The sequence below is a fragment of the Tachypleus tridentatus genome, chromosome 8 (genome assembly GCF_004210375.1).
Source record: "Tachypleus tridentatus isolate NWPU-2018 chromosome 8, ASM421037v1, whole genome shotgun sequence".
In the NCBI taxonomy this organism is placed as follows: Eukaryota; Metazoa; Arthropoda; class Merostomata; order Xiphosura; family Limulidae; genus Tachypleus; species Tachypleus tridentatus.
In genome coordinates this window covers 70,730,628-70,736,627 of record NC_134832.1, presented here as the reverse complement: position 1 = coordinate 70,736,627, position 6,000 = coordinate 70,730,628, and positions in this window count along the sequence as shown.

Here is a 6,000-nt window from a genome sequence, read left to right as displayed (position 1 = left end):
GTAGGTTGTTATTGTGCTGATGCATAATAGTTTTTTTTCCATATTTGCCAATGAAAATAGTAGAACTAGGGGACATAGGTATAACTTATGGAAGGGTAGGGGTCATTTTTAGCTAAAGCATTTTCTATTATTTAAGAGGTTGGTTGGCCTTTGGGATGGGTTATCTTCAGACGTTGTAGAAGAAGTAAATGAGAGTTTAGACAACACATTTGATAAGTATATGAATGATAACAACTGGCTGTAATTCTTTTTAAATTATTATAATTTAGTTTAGACGATGACACAACCGAGATTGACTAATGCTTTCCGAAAATGTTATGTTAATAGACGTGTCATTGTGTGCATGTCATATTGCAAAATCTATGTTGTGAGAAAATTAAGAAATTGTTAAAAAGAAATATGTCCTGATTATTTTATTGTGATCATGTTACCGAAAATCATTATTGAGTTAATTTAATATCTAAGAGCTCGTTTTAATTATTCTAGAGTATCGTCTTTTTCTAGGATGGTTTAATTGAATGGTAAGGAAAGTTAATTAACTGGTAAATTACTAATTTAAACTGATTTTATTAATTATATTTATATTGATCAAATATGTACTAGCCCGACTTTGTGGAACAATGACATTTTTGTCACCAGTCATAGCAATCTGGTAACACTTCCTCTGGTGACAGAAGCAAGACATATAAATTTAGCACATGATGATGTTAGATAGGAAAGGATATAACTGTACAACGATATGAATGCATTCTAGTGACACCTGAACCAAGTATCTAACGACAGTTACAATCCGTGATGACGAGAAAACCCACTTGTAGAGAAAAATATATATGTAAAAACGGCAGGTATGTGTAGAGAAAGCACGATGTAGAGAAATGAACGTAGTGCTTTCTCTTCCCATACCAGACGTTTTTACATACATAAAGACAGTTACATTTTTAATCAAACCGTCCGTCAGGTCTGAAAAACTGTTATATTCAGTAAAGCTTCGTTTATAAATTATATCTCTATTCAGATTGATTCCTCTGTAGCAAGTCTGTCTTGAATTCTGTTGGTGTTATTTCATCTTTTTACTAATAAAATCCAGTACAAATTTTTTTGCAATACATTTAATACAATAAAGAATACTGGATATAGTAGACGTAATGGAGTTGACATATTATTCTCTACTTTCATTCACGAGTTACTATAATATCCACACTAATGTTATTTAGAATGGAAAATGGTTGGAATTATGTCTAGAGAAAAACAGTAGTTGAGGTTCGTCAAATGATTACTAAACGTACTTGAATATTTATATAGTGGAATAGATAACGAATTATGGTTATTTCAGGGTCACATAAAACATATGTTACCAAATTTGTCTGCTTGAATCAAAAATACAATAACTAAGGGCCTAAAAGAAATTATAAGTGAAAACGACTCTATAAGATGTTGAGGGCAAAGATGATATGACAGGTAGTGTTTAACTAGTTTTAGACTAGCAGCAAAGGTGCAAAGTATTGAAGAAATAGATAGATTATATAAGTAACTATGAAACCTAATTACATCATTGGATTACATATTTTTGATTGCACTTCAAGTTAACAGTTTTTTCTGTTTGATAACAGATTATAAACATCAATGTACACATTCTCATCAAAACATAAGTTCACCATGGTGAGATAGACAACTGAGAACAATAGTACATGTACTGTTACGCATTTATCTTAAACCGTTTGTGTTCTATTTGATTAAGAAACTACATGAACACATTTTTTATAGTTTTAAAATGTTTATTCGATACTTAATCAATTTGATTTGTTTGTTTTTTAATTTTTCGTGAAACTACCAACCATCCTTTCAGCAAAAGAAAAACACCTAGTCAACACCAAACAACGTCAACTATTTGTTTACTCTTTTTAAAATGGAATAGGGGAATTGACCGTCATATTTTGGTTTTTCTTTACAGCTAAATGGGTGTATGTGTTTGGTGTGATGAGAGTTCAAAACAGCGTTCCGCAAATTGTGAGTAGAGCGTCTTGGCAACCATTTAAGCTAAGAGTCAGGACTTACTTGAGAATACATACCTTTTGGATATGAAAATCTCCGGAGGAACTGATTTTTCTTGTTCATCACAGATAATGTTACTGATTGCCGAAGATTCACCTAAAATAAGGTAAAAAAAATGCTGATTTCTATAAAACTAAATAATATCTAAACTAGCTTTGATTTGTTATCTAGTAAGAAATCTGCTAGGGTAAATAATTAAGTTCAAAACACAATAACAGAAGCTTCTACACGAGGTAAATTATGACTTTAATAACTACATTGTATCGTCCTTTGTGTTTTTAATTTCGCGCAAAGTTACACAAGGGCTATCTGCGCTAGCCGTCCCTAATTTGGCAGTGCAAGACGAGAGGGAAGGCAGCTAGTCATCACCACTCACCGCCAACTCTTGGGCTACTCATTTACCAACGAATAGTGTGCTTGATCCTCACATTATAACGTCCCCACCGCTGAAAAGGCGAGCATGTTTGATGCGACGGGGATTCGAACCCGCAACCCTGAGATTACGAGTCGAACGCCTTAACCCACCTGGCCATTCTTTGGTATGGCATCATCATGAATCATCTCATGATATTTGCCTCAATAATTTTGTATTCCCTGTAATGAATTAAACTGAAAGTAATGAACTGAACATAGCATCCATTCACCTTTAGTTAGATTTGCACTCACGAAATATATTAATAAACTAGATGTTTGGTGAAGAGTCTTCTAACGTGTTTTGTTTCAAGAGCATATAAGAACAAAATGAAGGTTAAAAATATTTTTATTTCTTGTTTACAAGTTCGTATCTCATACTGTTTTGTATCCTATAGATTATATAATTTTTTTCGTGATTCATGGCACGTACACATTTTACTGATATCATGGCATTAAAAATTACAGTGTTAAGCGTCCCTTATGTTACAACCTCTGGAGAAACTGATTTCTCTTAGAGCTCACACAGGGTGTCACTGATTGCTCTAGGAAAAAAAATGTGGTATTCTGACAAAGGCAAGACTTTATTTTTTCAGTAACATCATGGTTGGTTTTGTCTGATTTTAAACCTGAAGAGAAAATATTATAAAGTTGTTTTCATTAACAATTTGACTTCTAAGAAATTTTTAACTGATATCTTTACGAATTATTCCATGTTATACGAACATTGATATTTAAATTCATGTATGCAAGATATGAAGGAAACGATTATTTTTTTGGTTTTAGGAGGAGAATCCTAGAATCACAAACTCCTTATTATATTTTGTTTCAACACTGTAACCACAAAGAAGACTCAGAACTGAATTGCACTACTTAGAAAATGTAGTATTATCTAGAGGTTTAGCCAAACTTATAAATAGGGCTTGTATTAACGTTCAAAACCACACAATATATTATAATAACCCTAGCCGTTCTACCGACATACCATTTCATGCTCCCTCCAGTCTTGCAGTACTAAATTAGAGACGGCTAGCGCAGATAGCCCTTGTGTAGCTTTGGTGAAAACATTTCTTTTACTATAGATTCTTGTATCTCTTGTATTTGAACTTGTATATAAACCATGTACTACTTTGCTGAAGACCATATCTGAAGAAGACAGACCAAAACTCTTTCGAAAAGTGTTTTACGTTTTCCCCAAACTAAATCACTTTATTGTGTTTATAGATTATTGTTTACCAGCTCATTGTTATATTAGCCTCAAGTGCTTCTTTACTGAAGCATTAGAAGAAATGTTTCTTGTGCCTTTTGTTACAGGTGTAATTATTATTTTGTTTAACGTGTTGAAAATCAACAAATATCTTATCCTATATTTTAATCGATATAAAAGATAAAGCACATTTTAGGTAACACAAAAAGCAACATACGGTTAATAGAAAATACTTAAATTTATAAATATGAGTTTCTACATGGAAAAAACTGTAATGGAGAAATAAAACGTGATCTAAAATATCGTTTACATTAAACATGTAGAAGACATTAAAATATTGAAAATTTGGTCATAGCAGAGTATTACAAGAGAAAAAAACATAATTTAAAATATTGTTTTATCCATGAAGTATTAGAGCCAACGATATCTGGGAACAATTGGAAATAACAAAAAGTAAACAGATTTAATGAATCATGAAACAGAGATGCATTTCTTTGTAAGAATATGTCGAGATTGTCATAATTTTTAAAAATCTGAAATATGCTTATCAGACAAGGTACGGGAATGTTTATAAATGTTAGAACTGTAGGAACTCAACACGACGTACACACTCCCTACTTTGGTGTTTAGCCTAGTATAATCAATAGAAACACATGAAGGTGATGTTTAATTCGAATGTTCGTTGAGATGTACATTTATAGGATAAGAGTGATGTAAATGATTTCACTGTTTTAATCCTTCATTACCCGATCGTGGTGTTGGTCGTAAATTGTTGATTCCACTAAGTTTGTAGAATTGATTGGCTGTGATGTGAGATTCGATTTTTGTCCTATTTTGTCTCTGTGTAGTCTATTATTATATATACTATCATAAGGTAACGATAGCTAATTCTCACTTAAAATACAGTCCAATATATTTTAATTTATTTCCAATCCTTCTAAAGAAACATATCTGTTAGATCACAACAAGATGATGAACAACATTTTCCTTTGTCTTCAATATGTTTGCCCTGTAATAATCATGGTTTTCTTTCTACGTTTTGATCCTTTTTAACCAACATTGGTTTGGTAAGTACCTGGTTAGGTGTACAGACATGTGTCAATTTTCTAATGCCCAAGGTTTTTCTCATGATCCTTTATAACTATGGCTTGAAATATTAGGCTCATGTAGTCTTTCTTTATTCTAACAAGAAAAGAGCTCAGGATATTTATTTACTACAACTACATGATTAGTCGCTTTTATCAGCTGAATATTCCGAGTATATTTTGAATTTTTGATTAAATTAAACGTGACTTTTTTGATCTTCTTCAAATATTGTTAACTGATGGTAATGAGCTTTACCTCTAAAACTATTACACCGGTTCTTTAAATGTTTTAGATGTAACAGCCAAAAGGGAAATGTATACTGTAACGATTGTTCTCCATTAAATCACTTGAGACGACTCTGATTTATTGCATCCTGGTGGATATGATATTGGTAGTTGTACACGATCTGCACAAATTACACAATTATCGTCACTATTGCGACATGTAGGTTGATTAATTAAATGTTTGAAACGAAACTCAGGTTCAGTTTGCTTTTGTAAAGATAAACCAACTGATCGTTTTTGACTAAGTTACCTGACTTTGTTTAGTGCTTGAAAAGGAATAAGAGGTTTAGTTTTAGAAAGTGGAAATTCATGTGTTGAAAAAAGTATTTTGATATGAAATATTATCTTTGTTGATTTCTTTTCTCCGATTTTGAATTGAAATTTGCTTGAGAAATCTTTTTGTGGTTGTTTTGGCGAAGAGAAGTAACTGAACTTAGGTTGTTTTTTTAATTCCATACTTTCGATGCTTGTGTTGAAGTTTTGCAATTGGTGTAAATTTGGTAATTGGGAGGAAGAGGCGGTTTTGTTCTTGGGTGTAGTATATGATAAAATAAGTATTTTAAAAAACACTTCACAAATTTTAAAATATTTTGCTAATACTTTTAATACTAGACAAACAAAAAAATAAAGATATTTTACCTTTTCCTTTGGAGCTTTCCTGGGCATAATTCAAGCTTTAAGGCTTGTTCCTAGTCATTCTTTTTTCGTTATCCTAGTGAAACAAATATATATATTTAACCAAACCTCTGTCTGTCTATAAAGTTAAGATAAAGCTACACAATTGGTTTTCTGCGTTCTGTCTATGACAGGTATCGAAACCAGATCTTTAATGTTGTAAGTCCGTATATATACCGTTTGTCACTAGAAGTAATATCCAAAATATCGAACAGATTTTATTGTGGATATAAATAAGAAAATACTGTATTATATGTCTTTTATTTCCTTCTTTTAGCGGTTTCT